Raw genomic sequence first — 16,872 nt, 5'->3', positions numbered from 1 at the left:
CTGTCATTAGAAATCTCGACTAGTCCAGAGGTTGATGGCATCACAAGTTCCTGACATGGCTGAGTGTTAATTGGTCGGTGGGATGCATGACGTCAAGACAGCACCCGAAGCCCGCAACCTCTCGAACAATAGGAAATTTGGTGGCGGAGTTTAGGGTAAGGTGGTAGGTATCAATTGTCATCACTGAGTTCTGGTTGGTCAGCAGTTTATGTGACCATAGGAACAGGAGACAAGCCCGAGTTGAAAGCGGCCCTGGCAGGTCAAAGTAATGTCACCGCACAAGTAGTGGCGACATCCAAATAACGTTACAAAGCAGTTTTTCTCAATAGAAAAAGGTTATCGAGCGGGGTCTTGAACCGCTGTCCTTGGTGCGCGATCTTACCACGTTACCTTTCGAACACTCAAAAACGTGTGTTCAGTTCGATTACGAACCACAATTAACAACAGCATATTACATTGGAACACTTATATTAGCACCGCTAATTAGTTCTACTCATTAGATCTCCTAAGTTGTACTACTAATTAGCCCTACTACATACTGCTACTAATTAGCAGTACGAAAGTAAAATACTAATGTTCAAGTAACTAGATCATTAGATACAATGCATATGTACTTGTGGTAGTGCTTTTGCATTGACTGTTAAGAATGCTTAAACGTCCCCCAATTGGATCGTTCTCCTCTGCTTATTCCAAGGGCAATTATGTTTATAGTAAAGCGGTCATTCATTTCGGTGCTGACAGGAGATAGCATCATATTGCCATTCGGAACTAAATTCCTGCCCCATTCATTGACAGTGCAAACAGCAGTAAGCAAAATGAAATTGTCAAAACTGTAGAGCGCGCCGGGAAAGAGTCAGGCACCTCGCGGTGTGATGTAGTTTAGTGTCATGTGATCGCACCCTTAAAGTTCACGACATTTCAGGTGCGTCTCATGCACATGGGAAGGATTCCGAGAGATTCGCCACGTTTCGATTCTCCCTTGACCGATCCCGCTCATATTTAATGACCGCCCGGAACTACTCTGGCGTCTGGACCTCAAATATGCAACCACCGGGGTGCGCCGCGCTTCATGAGGCCTCGCATGCACTCAATGATGCTGATGGCATCAACTTCTGGCCGAGCGCCTCGAGCTTTTTTTCTCGCTGCCTTTTCTACTGGGATCCGAAGGGTGGGGTGGGGGGGTTAAATGACAGCGAGAGGTTGGCCTGCATTCTGAGTTGTGCGGTGATGCCTTCGACTAGGCCTGCTTATTCTCCTTCACCGCGAAAGCGATGCCAATAAAAACCGGTGACTTCACAATGCCGATTTAAATGCTGATAAACTTTCATGGAAAGACCGCAAGAAACCAGATGGCAACATATACGATGATGCAGCTCAGGACGATGCCTAGTTATCAGTATGAAGGCGCTGGCGGTGCTCAAAAATCCTACTGGTAGTACGTGAAGCAAGGGAAACCGCAACCATGACTTGCTGTTAGATAACCCGACATAGCAAAGCTTTATATAGATCAGCACATTTGGAACCGTTGACATTGTTCTTCGGACTTCCATTCGGCCCAGTCGTGTGCAAGTGGCAGAGCAAACTTTCCCTGAACAAGGCGCCATGCCCAGGCTGGACGAGGCCACAAGGCAAAGAATTATAAACCTTGCTTTCGCTGGGCTAAGCAGAAGCGCAATAGCACGAGAAGTGGGATGCTGCAAAGCTGCCGTTGATCGTGCTGTGCGGGCGTACAGAGATGAACGCCGTATCGGCGACGCTCCAAGGTCTGGTAGACCACCAGCAACATCCCTTCAAGACGACCTTTTAATAATTGCGGCAGTGAACTGCGATCCATCGCTTTCACTCTCCGAGATTCGTCAGGAACTGGGGCTTCAGGTTTTGAGGCACACCATCCGAAGAAGGCTAAATGCGGCCGGCCTAAGAAGCTGAGTCGCTTGCCAGAGGCCGCTCCTCAATGAAAGAGAAAAGTGCGCACGTCTGGACTTCGCACGAGAGCACGTGCATTGGGGCAATACAGAGTGGAGCGCAGTCATTTTCAGCGATGAGTCTACCTTTGTGACCTGCTGGGATCAGCGACAGCACGTGTGGAGGCTCGTTGGCTCAAGGTAAGAATTAAACTCTGTTCTTATCAATCGATGTTGGGATGAAGCAATAGATTACCGTGAAATGATGAGAAATCGCTGATGCTGGCGTTCTCTCATTCGTATTAGTTTTGGATCAGAAACAGCTACATCTTATGTTATGCGAGCCTGTTTTCATATTAGTACTATTTGCTTTTAATTTTTGTTGCACAAATGAAGTGCATTTTCACGCGTTCCAGAAAACAAGACGTAGGCAACAAGGGCGTCCTTGTCGTCTAGTCTCCATCACTGCCTTTTTAGCGCTGCGCTCTTTTTGGTGCTGATGTCGCAGCAAATGTTTGTTTTATTTCACGGCTTTTGCATATTTAGAGTGTACAAGGTGTGCGAAACAGGCTAATTGACACTATGTTGCAAATTTTTTTAGTAACGTGATTGTGAAAAACGAGGGCATATTTTATGAGTAGTATGATATGCTTTGTCTTGCATTTGTGGTAACGCAACCTCTTCCATTTTATTTTTCACATAATTTTACAAATTACACATACCATCATACCATATATGAAAGTTTTAAATGACTGCTACGAAAACATCTTGCTGAGCTTGCAGAGCGAAATCATTGATCTCTGTGTCTGGCTGTCGGCTTGTAATCAAATTTTTCTCAAATTAAAACATCAGATAAATTTTAATCTCTAGTTGCAAGAGGTGCAAAATTGTGAAAGTACTCACGTGTAAACAGCCGTTCTGAATAATCAGAAAACAGCCATGAACATTGCATTCTTATCCAGTAATGTCACATCAGAAAATTTTTTTCATGCCAAAACTGATCATGGCAAATACTTTTCAGGTACGATCCACACTACATCCAGCAGGTTTCAGCGAGCGGTCGCTGTGCCATCAGTGTTTGGGGCGCATTAAGCCAGCAGGGACCTGGGCCTCTTCACCGAATTGATGGAATGTTCACTGCAGACAAATATCAAGATATAATTGAGCAAGTGCTCATACCCTACGCTTTGAATGGCCCCTTCCCCGATGGCTGCTTCCTGTTTCAGCATGACAGAAGCCCTATTCACACTGCCAGGTATGTAAACAGCTGTTTCAGGTCAGCATTAATTTTGTAGAAATGACCACCACCATTCTTCATAAAACCTGAAAGCGCTGACGCGTATGTGGGACAAAAGTAATTAAAAACTTAAGAAAGCAATGTGATCACTAGAGATTGGATTTAAGGCAAATGCTTGTTTTTTCTCCTTGCTGTAGCCACACCATTTGTAAGTACAAGTACGGATTAGGTGCTGACAACACTCTTAATGCTGCTTTTACAGCGCCTATAAATGCCTTTTTTGGTGGGGGTTTGAGGTTGAGGTATGCCTAATTCAGACGTTGGCGCCTAACAATGTAATATTCTGAATAAAGGAGCCATGAATCCAGTGCGGTTTCGCTGTCGGATACATTTCGGTTTCCAATAGCCATGCACGGCAATGTTTATAGATGACCTCGTCCACTGGACGCGGCGAATACAGCACCAACTAAAGCTGTGCTAACAGTGCCAACCATGTCATCCGAAAATACCACAACAACCATTTTCCTGTTTTGTGCTATTTCGTTGTGAAAGCTTAAGAACAAGGCTGGTAAAGTGGCATCGAGAAGCAAAAATTAGAGGACAGGTCCTGACATCGCATTTTGTGAAGGGCCTGATACCATCTTTTCCGGCCGGCCTCCACATCCTTCCTTTACTTTTCTCCTTTTAGATTGATAGCGTTGGTGGTGGTCCGTCAGCAGTCTAACGCACGCCCGCGCAGACCTACCTTAATTCTGACCGGCATATTCAGCGTCAAGCAGCACTGCGCACCTGCATTCTCTGGGATTTGTGGTTTCCACACACTTCGAATGGCAAGTACCATTACATGTGGCTTCAGACAATAGCTACAAAACACTATTTACATAAGTGGCAAAGTATTTACCATGTTCAAGCATCGTGTATGTCGACAAAAGACAAGTTTGATTTTTATATGAGTGCCGATTTTGAGTTCATATGTCAGATATGCTACATTAACCATAATTGCAGTGATTTCTAAATGCATTCCTGTTAAGGCGTTCACCGTTTGTCAGTAGTTTTGGAGCATCAAAGGCTATTTTTGGCGCTAAACATAGAACATGTCTTTTATAAAGCAGCTGAAAACTTTTTATCAGTTCTCCTTGTATTTTATTGTTGTTTCCGAGCTCATTGAAAGTCTAATAGAAACGTTGATAACACCATTTGCAAAGCTTTCTCACAAAGGAAAGTGACCGGAAAGTGATCCTTTGCTCTGCTAGATCACGTGAGTTGTATGGTATGTTGCAATATATAAATAATCTGTTTCTAAGGTTAGCGCCTTTGTTATGATCCCAAAGTATCCTTGATTTTGTTTATTTTGCGGCAGATACTACGGATATGTTCAGATCTGATATCATTTGCGTTTGATATCTACTCAAATTTATAGAGGCTATTATTCTCGTTCGGTGCCTAAAATGTGCTTTTATCTGCCTGCTTTCTGGCGCCTAAAACGTGCGTTTTTGGTGACTAAAAATCCGCTCTGTAGTGATCACTCCTTAATCATGGCGCTTTCGCTCTGAAGCTGAAGGAGCAGACGTAAGGAGGCATCCTTCATCAACTCAGAGGGTGCGTGACAATCTTTTGATTGTCATCTAAACTACTCTAACTACTCCCCCCTCCTTCACCCGTCTACAGGGCAGTGAGACAGAAGCTCGAGGAGTTGGGCCTGCAAGTGATGGCTTGGCCGCCCAAGGGGGCAGATCTCAACATTATAGAGTGCGTGTGGGGTTTCATGAAGTGAAACCTCTCCCGACGCGCTTTCGAGGCGCAGACGCAACAGGACCTCGGGGTGGCTATCGAAGAGGAGAGGAATCGCGTCAGGGAGGATCCAAACCTCATGGTGAATCTTTATGCATCTTTGCCACGACGTGTTCAAGATGTAGTTGATGCAAACGGAGCCTTCACACGGCACTAAACCTCACTACACAGCAAAGCGCCTCACTATCTTCAGGCTGTTCGTAATAAACTGCTCCAAGAATGAAACTGTTTTGTGCTGTTGTCACTGCCAGCACTAGGGGCAGAGTTTTAGTACCACATGGCAAAATGATGGTATTTCCTGCCAACACCAGAATGAATGACCGCCTTAGTATGGGTGAAAAAAAAGAGGACCGTCAGCAAAATGGACGAACAGAACAGTGTGGCCGGTAATTGCAACAAATAGAGATGCGCATGTATGGTTCGTGCGCGATTAGATCTAGAGCTGTCAATTAAGTAGCACAGTTTTGAGTTGTTCGCGATGACCCATCTTTGCGTCTTCGGCTTTTCTTAGGAACGGTTCATTTAGGCTATTCCTACAAATGCCGCGCTAGAGGGTCTGATAGTCTAATCATGATGCAGCTCTGACGACTCCCAATGCACAGTGGCGACAAAGCTTCGCTGCAGCCGCGGCTGCCATCTGTGCAAACCGCCGCCGCTCGGCCGCAGCCATCAGCGAGACTAACGTCTGACTTGATATCGCACATCTTTGCTCAGCCGCGGGATGAGGGGAAGAGAACAAGCCTTCTCACTCTCTGTAGCTGCGTCACCAGGCAGCGCCGCCTCTCGGGATCGAGACTGCTCCTTAGCCCGGCGTAGTGGGCTGCAAGCTTCTGCAACAGACGGTACAGGATTGTCTGAAGTGGCAGTGTTCGGCTAGCTGTGTGCTTTATACAACCGCTTGATGACGTCACCCTATTTTTCTTGCCACCGCTGGGATTTTCTGTATTGCAAGCACACAGATACGCGATTGGCTTTTCTACACATTCGGACTAGTAGTAATGCTTTCACATTAAAATTTTTCCCTGCCGCTCTGATTGAAATTCGCAATTTTCTGATGACAAAATAACTAAACAGTGATTTAAACATGGACTCCGTGACAGGTGGCTGTGAGCGGTATAGCCTAGCAGCAGGTTAAATGAATATCGCCGGCCAGGCATTGATGGCCTCTATCAGACATTGCTACCATTGCTTAGTTTACATTTGCACCAGCATTATGATGGATCCCGATTGCGGCAGCAAAGTTCTGAGAAAGAACTCTGACCAACACTTCAGTGAACTCAACCCCACACAACATGAGATGCTTCTGAGGGGCGAGGCAGCAGGTCTAGCAGCATAGTCCGAGTACCTAGGAGTCGGAACCAAGCCAAGCTAGTGGTCCAGCACCTGTCAGCGGCGACCTATTGTCACAGGTGACGAGTAGAGTGGTGGGCACTGACACATTTAGATTCTGCAATAGTAATCCTCGTTGAAGCCGCCGCGGTGACTGAGTGGTTATGGCGCTCGGCTGCTGGCCCGCAAGACGCGGGTTCGATCCCGGTCGCGGCGGTCGAATTTCGATCGAGGCGAAATTCTAGAGGCCCGTGTACTGTGCGACGTCAGTGCATGTTAAAGAACCCCAGGTGGTCGAAATTTCTGGAGCCCTTCACTACGGTGTCTCTCATAGCCTGAGTCGCTTTGGGACGTTAAACCCCCATAAACCATAAACCAATAATCCTCGTTGCACTGGTTATGCAACCCAGCGTATTGGTACGTTTACGAAGCGAACATGCCGAGCACTGCGTTTGCTAACGTGGAGGTTTGTGCAACATTAGCTAGTCACAGGTGTTTTCATGGTCGCAGGTGCGCGCAGCAACATGAACTTCATCCGAGGAGTACGTAGAGGGGGCCACCTCCTCTGCTGCTCCGCACTTGAAATTGAGGTGTGGAACCATGCATGCGGGTATGGAAAACTCAGAGCTGTGCTTTCCGTGGTGCGATCGTAATGGAACACAGTTCATAACTGGTAGCGATGTGCTGGAAGTGGTAAGGGAATACGTCTACTAGGCAGGTAGTGGCCGCTGATCCGGGTCATGAGAGAGAAATAGCTATAAAAAGAATGTGGTGGAGTGCATATGGCAGGTCCTCTGAGATCATGAATGGCAGTTTGCCAATATCCCTCAAGAGCAAAGTGCACAACAGCTGTATCTTACCGGCACTCACCTACGGGGTAGAAACGAGGAGGCTAACAAAAACAGTTCAGCTTAAGTTAAGGACAACGCAGCGAGCTATGGAAAGAAAAATGATAGGTGTAATGTAAACAGACCGGAAGCGGGCTGAGTGGGTGAGAGAAGAAATGCGGACAAATAATAATAATAATAATAATAATAATAATAATAATAATAATAACTTTATTTGCATCACACGTGCATGATAGCATCCTAGTCGAAATCAAGAGGACGAAATGGGCTTGCGCAGGGCATTTAATGCGTAGAAAAGATGGCCGCTGGCCCTTAAGGGTAACGGATTGGATTCCAGGAGAAGGCAAGCCTAGCAGAGGGCGGCAGAAAGTTAGGTGGGCGGATAGGAAGTTTGAGGAGATACGGTGGCCGCAGCTGGCAAAAAACAGGGTTAATGGAGAGCCACAGGAGATGCCTTTGCCCTCCAGCGGGAGCTGTCAGGCTGATGACGATGATGACCAATACATACTGAAACTCATCTGGCTGTCTGTTGCGCCGCCAAGTATCGGTTTCTTTGGCTTTCAACATTCAGGTCGTCCTTTTTTTCAATATTCCTCGCGCGAAAAAAATACCACTATACTTTGTTTCATACATAGCAGGCAACACCGCTAAGGCTGGCGCGCCTGTTTGCGCAGGCTAAGTCTGTGCTCAAAAAGTAGCCGACCTTGGAACCGAAGTGAACACAAGCATATTTCGTTGCAACAAACCTCAAGTGCTGTGAATGGTACCTCCTAGACGTTACTTTTTACCACACTTTCGTGCTGAAACTCGCCGAGACATCGATAGCGAAGAATTACATGTAGCAGTATGATACATGGTTGCTAGGGCGAATTGGTTTGGTTTATGGTTTATGGAGGTTTACCGTCCCAAAGCGACTGAGGCTATGAGAGACGCCGTAGTGAAGGGCTCCGGAAATTTCGACCAATTGGGGTTCTTTAACGTGCAATGACATCGCACAGTACACGGGCCTCTAGAATTTCGCCTCCATCGAAATTCGACCACTGCGGCCGGGATCGAACCCGCATCCTTAGGGCCAGCAGCCGAGCGCCGTAGCCACTCTGCCACCGCGGCTAGGGCGAATTGCTCCTACTCAATCCGCGCCCAAAAAGTAGTTCACACTCGGTGAATATTATAGCCACAGGGTCTGAACACAAATTGCCTTAAAGCACCGACCACGATCTTCAATGTTATAACATCGCTTTATATCGCTCTTCGTTTTTGTCCAAACACTGACCGGAGTTTCAAGAAGAACGGATGATATGTGGCGGAGTAATATGGTTTCGAGAACACACTACTTCCGCAGCCTCCACATCGTTGCCTGCCATGTATGCAACGGAGTATAGTTGTTTCAAAACAAAGCTTAGCTACTTCAATATCCAAATGCGTAGTAACTTTCACATACATTTGTCAGCCTCAGATTCGTGCTGTTTTCAGCCATTCGTCATCGCGCTTGTACGCGAGAGACTTGCCTTCGGCGATGACACCTGCATATTAGTTCTTGTTCTCGTCTACCTTCCAAAAGCTTTTATTTCAAAAAAAGTGGTCTTTTCATGGTTAGGAGCTGGTATTGTATTGATACAAGCCAACGTCAATTTCTCCTTAGTGTCCCTTTAAGCCCCCTTTTTAAGCAGCGTTTCCAGGATCCAACAATTTTGCTCCTACGGTACCAGGTAACTTTGGTAGCCACTGACCTTGTAGTGAGAAAGTCCCTCCTGAAGATTGTTAGCTGCTTCTTCAGTGTCACTTGCTGTCTCTACGAAGAACAACAACCTTTGATGCTATCTGTGAATTCACATAATGCACACACAGTCTGAGTCACTGACAAGCCACTCACCGCCTTTCTTTTGAGCTTTTGCAGACTTTGGATCCACAATAAGCAGCCGCCCATCTTCAGTAATTTCAAATAGGCATTTTTAAATTGTAAAGCAAAAAAAATGCCCTGACATTCACAAACACAGAACACATACTCGGTATCTGTTTTCCAACAGATGTGTCCAGGAAGTCAACGATGTCATCTTATCCTTGCTCCTCAATCCATGCACCTGAAGCCACTGTGGTCTTTCCGCTTCCTTGGTTTTTGTCGCGAACTTTTTCCGATTCATCTTCACTGCTGCTCTGCAAAATCTGCTCGATCCTAAAGGAAGATCAACAGGAACTCAGATCAAAGGCAGCTTGCATGCTCTACATTTTTCTCCTTGCAAGTGAGGTATTAATATGCCACCCAGAAAGTCCAAACACCATAAGCTTATTTTAATTTGAGCCTTTCCACTAATCAGCATAACTGCAGGTCAAAGGCCTCACCCATTGTTCTCCGCTTAACTTTCACAACCAGCTGTTGCCACCCTCCTAATTTTATCTCTTTGCTACTCGCTGCTACATATACTTTTTCTTGGAATTGCTGCATTACCAGGAGACCATTGGTTATCTGTTCTTTACATCAAATGCTTCGCCCACGCCAGTTTCCTCGTATTGATTTCAGCTAGGTTATCACTGACACAGGTTAAATGCCTTATCCGCTTTGTTCTTCACTACCTCTCCCTGAGACCTCATTTCGCATTCTTTTAAGGAAGGATGTGGGTCTTGATATTAAAAAAAAAACGATGCTGAAAACGATCCCAAAGTATAAAAAAAACGAATATTTTGGTAGTCGCGCAACTGAAAAATGCAGCACGAGCTTCAAAATGACGTTCCAATCCAAGCCATCGCAATTCCCAAATCGCTCTTCAACCGCTGTTTTGCTTCCATTTACAAGCTACTTTCGCGCCTTTACGTTTGACATTTTCTAAGATGGCATCAAAGCAATGCAGCCAACGCTACAGCTATTTTCTTACGACACTATTACTGAAGACTCAATTAGTGCACTGAGACTTCCAAGTCCTTTTTACCACTGTTCAAGGTTTTACAAATACTGTCTCTGCCTAAACGCTTTTTCTCTGGTCTGCCCTGCGAAATTGAAATGAGGTTGGTACGAATTTATTTGGGAGGAGTACAGCTGTGCGGTGATGCTATTTTCACTGGCTTTTAAATTTAATACCAATTTTGTATGTCGTATTCATATTTTTTAGCAATATAGTTTTGCAAAGGCAAGTGTAAAAACAGCCTCACCATATAAGGTGCACATTGGGTGACGCAGTTCTGTTAAAATTTAATTAAAATATTGTTTGGTTAATATCCTGTAACTAAAAGTGCAATTAAAAACCACAAAACGTTTTATAAATCACGTTCGCAGAGAGCTATATTCAAAATGAATTTGCATAATTGGACTACATAAAAAAACTATTTTATATTAAGTATGATAACGATCATTGTATAATCGTCTGGTATCAATTATTCTGCTCTCGCCGTGGTACTGCACGAATATCCTATTAATTCTTAATAGGATAGCTCCTGCGGGATCCTTGTTGCTATCGGCATCGCTGTTCACTCATGGTAGGCATGGGATGAAGAAGCCGAGGTATAGCAAATTTGTAGATTTATATTTCACTAACCACTAATTCTATTCAAGCTCATATCCGCGTCGTAAATATTGTTGAATGCGTAGAGGCTGCGTTGCAACACGTTTTTGACATGTGCAATTTTGAAACCACCAGGGCTCAACGGCTGCCAGTGCGCCTTGAGCGGTTATAGGTTATCTGTCTAGAGGAAGTTCAGCTAGTCCTTTTGTGGATGCTCCAATACTGATGAGCTTGTAGGACTGCTCACATGAATATTCATTGTGGCAAATAGACAAAATATGAAAATTAGCTTTCTGATGAAGTGGAAAATAGAAATTTCTCTCTCGTATAAGGTGACTGTTAAGATCGAGCCTGGAAATGACAATATAGAGGTCGGAGAACAGGAACTGGCGCAAAGCAGCAGTGAGAATAAATGGACACCTGATGTTGCGCTTTAATTTTTTTTTACCGCTCTCACCTCCTGTGAGCATTGGTAGTGAGTTGAAAGAAGCGACCGGGGCTTTCACAACGCAACCTGCGTGCTGCTGTTCGTGCAGCAATGCAGCATGTTTTGCTACTTTTTGTTTAGAACACTTATTTGGTTCACTCATAAACAGCTTTCACTTTCTGCCCGGCCGAGAGATATCCACGCCACGTAAGCCTATAGATAAGAGGGAATTTGTTTGCGCCTTTGCAGACTAGCATTTGGTCAAGATGCATACATGACAGATTATCTTCCAGGGCCGAAACGCCTCCTCTCTGGACTGTCCGAAACCGGTTCCACTGCCACTTTTACCGTGCTAGCGCGATGTGCTCAGGACAATCTAGTGAACAATATGGCAGCGCCCAGGGAACCCTTATTGCAAAAGTCTATAGTTAACAGCTTTTTCTAAAACAGTTGGAAGCCAGATACATTGTGCCTCGCACAAGCCGAAAACTTATGTGTGCAGGGCTCCGCGTTGAGCATTACTGAAGCGCTTCATGAAGCTCGATAGAAGAGGGATTTACAGATTTGGGAAAAGTCTTCACCTTGTCCACAATCACCTTACATGAAGGCTATGTAAGTTTTGAACACGTGTTGTTCACGTGCCGTACTTTCAATTGGAACACACGCCTGTCAGCGACAAGGATGAGAAATGACAGACATAACGCAAGGTTAACAGGAGAGAGCGGGGTCTTTTGTGGCACCTTCAAGATAAATCTATCCCTTACAAAGTAAAAGAAGCTTCTTTGGAATTATCCACACTTTAGAGTTATATACTTTCCTCTTGTAAGAAAAAAATATGCCACTGTGATGCTGTTTAGTGTATGGCGGCCTGAGGCTTTGCCAAGCCGTCTTACATCACAACTTTTACTGCTGGCCTCCAGTGTCAAGTACCCTTTTTGCGACACAAATAAAGGATTAGAATTTCTATTATTAAAAAATGAAGAAATTTTTTCGTTCACTTTTTGCTGCGCATTGGGGTAATAAAAGTGGTCCCTTTAACATTTTAAACCAAGTGAGCTATGTGGAGGCTCAATGCGCAAGGAGAAATCTCATCAAAATGTGAGCGTGTGGGATGATGCCTGGGTATATGTCCATAGCATAGCCATCGTGGCTCCAATGTGTTATGCTTAGCCCAGTTGCTCCAAACTTTGGGATGCAATTAGTGAATGCTAAATGATGATGTTTCTATTCCCACATGCCTTCAGAAATAGTAACAAAAACAAAGTTTTGCAGTAAAAGAATAGGATCATAAGAATTGACATACTACCAAGCATACAAATCAACCTAGTAATGCACACCTCAGACAGAGAGTTGCAAATATGTTCAAAACATATTATTGCAATGCGTGCACTTCCCATTGAATGGTAGTTTGCTTAGCTGGTACGAGTTTGTGGTTTTTCAGACAAAGCGTAACATAAGCCTTTTGGTTTTATTAATAAAAGCATCACATGACAAGCATCTCCCCTTCTAGTAGAAGGAATAGAACCCAAAGAGTTGCAACATGCTCCTAAGCTTGGCCAGGCCCCAGCAAGTAATCACACAATGATCACAGCAAAGATTTACAGGCTGCATGGGGTAATGACTGTCAAATGTTCGTCCAGCCGCTTGAAATGCAAAGCACTTCACAGCATAAAATCAATAAACGCAGAATATAATGCACCCATATGCCCGTGGATGACTAACGAAATCTTGGGCGTACTAAAGGAGAAAGAAAAATGGCATGATAAATGGAAACGTGTTAAGACTAACACTTATTATTTAAAACAATTTAAGCTTTTGAGAAACCTGTCAGTATCTCTAGTTCGAGAAAGGAAACGACAATGCTATTCATCTCTTATTCATAACGCTCATGGCAACAAAAATAAAATCTGGAATATCGTAACAGGCGCATTGGGGCTCCATTCAGACGAAGGCATACTGCCCGATTTTATTGATCAAGCAACATCAGATGAGTTTAATTAATATTTTGTAAATGTTGGGCCACAACTGACGGGCCAACTACCACCATTCACTGAATACATGCAGTCAATGAAATCGGTTGTCAATGCTTTTGTTACTGACGATATTACCGTGGACAAAATTATAGCAGTAGTTAAACAGCTAAGAAACCGCAAGGCAGCAGGGCTTGATCAAATTACGGTAAAGCTGGTTAAAGACAATACAGACATATTAGCAGACCCCCTCCTTCATCTGTTCAATCGCTCCCTTGAATGCGAAATTTATCCTCCTGAACTGAAGTTAGCTAAGGTTGTTCCAATTTTTAAAGACGGATATCGCTCCAATCCATCAACTTACTAATATCAATTATTAGTGTGATCAACACAGTTTTTGAAAAAATTCCCTGCACACACATAAATAAATTTCTATCCAAATTCAACATCCTTAGCCCCCACCAACACAGTTTCCGAAGTCATGAATCTACTTCCACCGCTGTTCTTGCTCTTACACAAATGCTAAATACAGTTCTCCACCAGAATAAGATTGTTGTCGTGGTGCATCTCGATATAAAAAAAGCCTTCGACACAGTTAACCACCGGATATTACTGAGCAAGATTAACTACTATGGGTTCAGGGGTAAAATCTTGAACTTAATTCAAAGCTACCTAAGTGACCGTCAACATCATACAGTAATAAAAAAATTACCTCTACGTCTTAAACTGTTTTGACTGGCGTGCCGCAGGGTTCAGTTCTTGGGCCCGTATTCTTTTAACTTTACATAAATGATTTCCCTGCAACCTTAAAGTACAGTCAACCGTTCTTGTATGCCGACGACACCACTCTTCTGTTTACTGGAGAGAATTTGCGTGAAATTCAAAATAAAATCTCTGCTGAGTTATAAAATGTTTTTAGGTGGTTCACATCTAATCAACTGACCTTAAATCTTAATAAAACAAAGTCCACAATTTTTCATTCTAGGAAAAAACAACGGAATATTGAAGAACTGAATATATAATTACATGGAACAAATTTTCAACAAGTCGTCTCCTACAAGTACTTAGGTGTATCTTTTGAATATGACATGCATTGGAAAATACATATTACACATCTTTGTTCGAAGCTGGCATAGGGATGTTTTAGTTTGCTTAAGGCTCGTGAATGTTTCCAGTACCCCATCCTACGCATTCTTTACTTTTCCTTTATTCAAAGTCGTCTCAGTTACTGCATTGAGTCATGGGGAAACACCTTTACTACTTGCCTGGAATCTGTATTTTCTCTGCAAAAGTGCGCATTAAGAATTATATCCTTTTTAAGGACCTCTCAAAGTAGCATGTACTTGTACAATTCTCTTCATGTTCTGTCACTAAATGCACTGTACGAATTCAAAATTGCTCAGATCATTCACAGAATCATAGCAACTAATGATCCACTTCCCATCACTTTGTTCAAAATTCTGTTACTAAACACGAGAGCTGCCACAAACCAAAATTTTAATCTACCTCCATGTCAGAACCTGTACGGGAAAAGGTTCTTAGAATTTAACGGCACTCTTATTTAGAATACTTTGCCACTAAACATAAAACAAGCCCATAATTTTACTCCTGCTTTAAAGAGGTTATCTTTTCAGAAATATTGTGAATAAGTGACTTTATATTCATTTCGGTATAAACTGCATCTTACGAGTTATTGTGTTATGTATTGTATTTCTTGTTTTCATTTGTTCGCGTGCTGCATTTATTTTGTATCCTATGTTGATTATGGACCCGTTACTAGCCAGTGGCTATGGGTCCATATATGTTTGTTTGTATTTCGTAAAGATATGCAATAAATAATGAATGAAAGAAAAATGAATGAAACTTACCCTTCAAAACTGGCTTTTCCAGGTACTGCAGAGCTTGCCACATCATCTTCCTCTATGTACTGTACTGTGTAGTCTTCTTTCGCTTTTTGCGCTGCTCTAACTTGCGGACCCTTGCAGCCAGCTTCCGGTATGATTCAGGCACTAGTCCAACAATGTTTTCATACCTGGCAATCAAAACAGGTTCACTTAGTGGGAGCCCCATGCAACCAGCTAACAGAAATGAGTCCTGAAACACGGAATCCATTACAGCTGCTGCACGATTATCGAAGAGCACAAATGCAGAAAGCCGCATAGCATACCTCCTAAAGGGATACTGCACTAAATTATAGGTGGTCTAATTTTGTACTGGAATGAAAGCTGGCGTTTCTAAGTAGACTGAAACCGCATCGTCTTTCTTTTTTTTTTTGCATGAAGCCAGTGGAAAGCACTTTTTCCCCTAATTCTCCCCTGAACTGGTGCACCTGGCGGCGCCCCGAACTACTGCTCCTTGGAAGCTGTGACATCGCGTGTCTCTCTGCCTCTGCGCCCGGCTGCTTCGGCGTCACGGTGTGCGCCTGCTGCAGCTGCATGGATACTACGCGGCACACAGGAGACGCGCCGCAGACGAGCTGCGAATTTCGGCGATTTGACCGAAAATTGTAATTTGTAACTTTTTTCTGGCCAAAGTACTGCTGTGAACATATAGAGCACATGGGGTCCTTCACCATGCACCGAAATATAAGTGTTTACGCATTTATTCTCCATGAGGTGCGGCTGTCGTGGCTATATGCCTGCAGTTACACAGCAGCCGCCAAGCCACGTACAGCAGCAGCTCACAGTACAAATGTTTCATTACAGAAAGATAAAACCCCAACACAAAACCTGTTGCTGTCGAGCAGCAAGCTTTTGCATGGTGTCACCACTTCGCGCACTTTTGCGTGCGCTCCCAGACACCCTCCCAGAGCGTGTGGGGGTAGCGGTCTCGGTCACAGAGGAGATGCCCTCGACTCAGCGTGGCAAACTCAGCCGGAGACCAGCTACCAAGTGACAAGGGGTTGGTCGTTTGGTGCCCAGCTTTCGCCGGTCGCAAGCCAGAGAATGGGTCGGAGCCAAAGGTTCACAAAACAAAATAAAGTTTATACAGCGAAGAGACGATACAAAGGATTTCACTATCACTCGTATGAGCACATACAGTATTGTGCGTTTTTATCGCTGACTCTTTCAAAAATTTCCCCGCCTCAACCGCTGGCTCGTTTGCGGTGAAACTGGACAAAGAGCTTGCGTATTATGGTGACTTTTGTATCGTAGCAAGTTTGACAATGGTACTTACTTAGTTGAGGCACACATGATGCGAAAACGTAAGCGTCTACGAGAGATCGGCGAGCCAAAACCCACAGACGACGCTTTTTCGCTGAGAACCGGCAGTGGCGCCATCTGTTTTAGGCAGCGGAAAGCGTCGCGACTAGGCCGCCGAGGCGAGCGTTGCAAGGAGCGCGGGCAAATGATGAGATACGCCTGGAATTGGTTTGTTTTTCAGTGCTAAATTTGAAAATACTTAAGATGAAGCAAATAATAATAATTAATAATTGGTTTTTGGGGAAAGGAAATGGCGCAGTATTTGTCTCATATATCGTTGGACACCCGAACCGCGCCGTAAGGGAAGGGCTAAAGGAGGGATTGAAAGAAGAAAGGAAGAGGAGGTGCCGTAGTGGAGGGCTCCGGAATAATTTCGACCACCTGGGGATCTTTAACGTGCACTGACATCGCACAGCACACGGGCGCCTTAGCGTTTTTCCTCCATAAAAACGCAGCCGCTGCGGTCGGGTTCGAACCCGGGAACTCCGGATCAGTAGTCGAGCGCCCTAACCACTGAGCCACTGCGGCGGGTGATGAAGCAAATGCCGAACGGCATATTCAAAGGGCCGCGCTCCTTGCAACGCTCGCCTCGGCGGCCTAGTCGTGACGCTTTCCGCTGCCGAAAACAGATGGCGCTACTCCCGGTTTTCAGCGAAAAAGCGTTGTCTG

Source organism: Amblyomma americanum, chromosome 5, assembly GCF_052857255.1.
Source record: "Amblyomma americanum isolate KBUSLIRL-KWMA chromosome 5, ASM5285725v1, whole genome shotgun sequence".
NCBI classification, from domain to species: domain Eukaryota; kingdom Metazoa; phylum Arthropoda; class Arachnida; order Ixodida; family Ixodidae; genus Amblyomma; species Amblyomma americanum.
Note: the sequence above shows the minus strand (reverse complement) of the source record.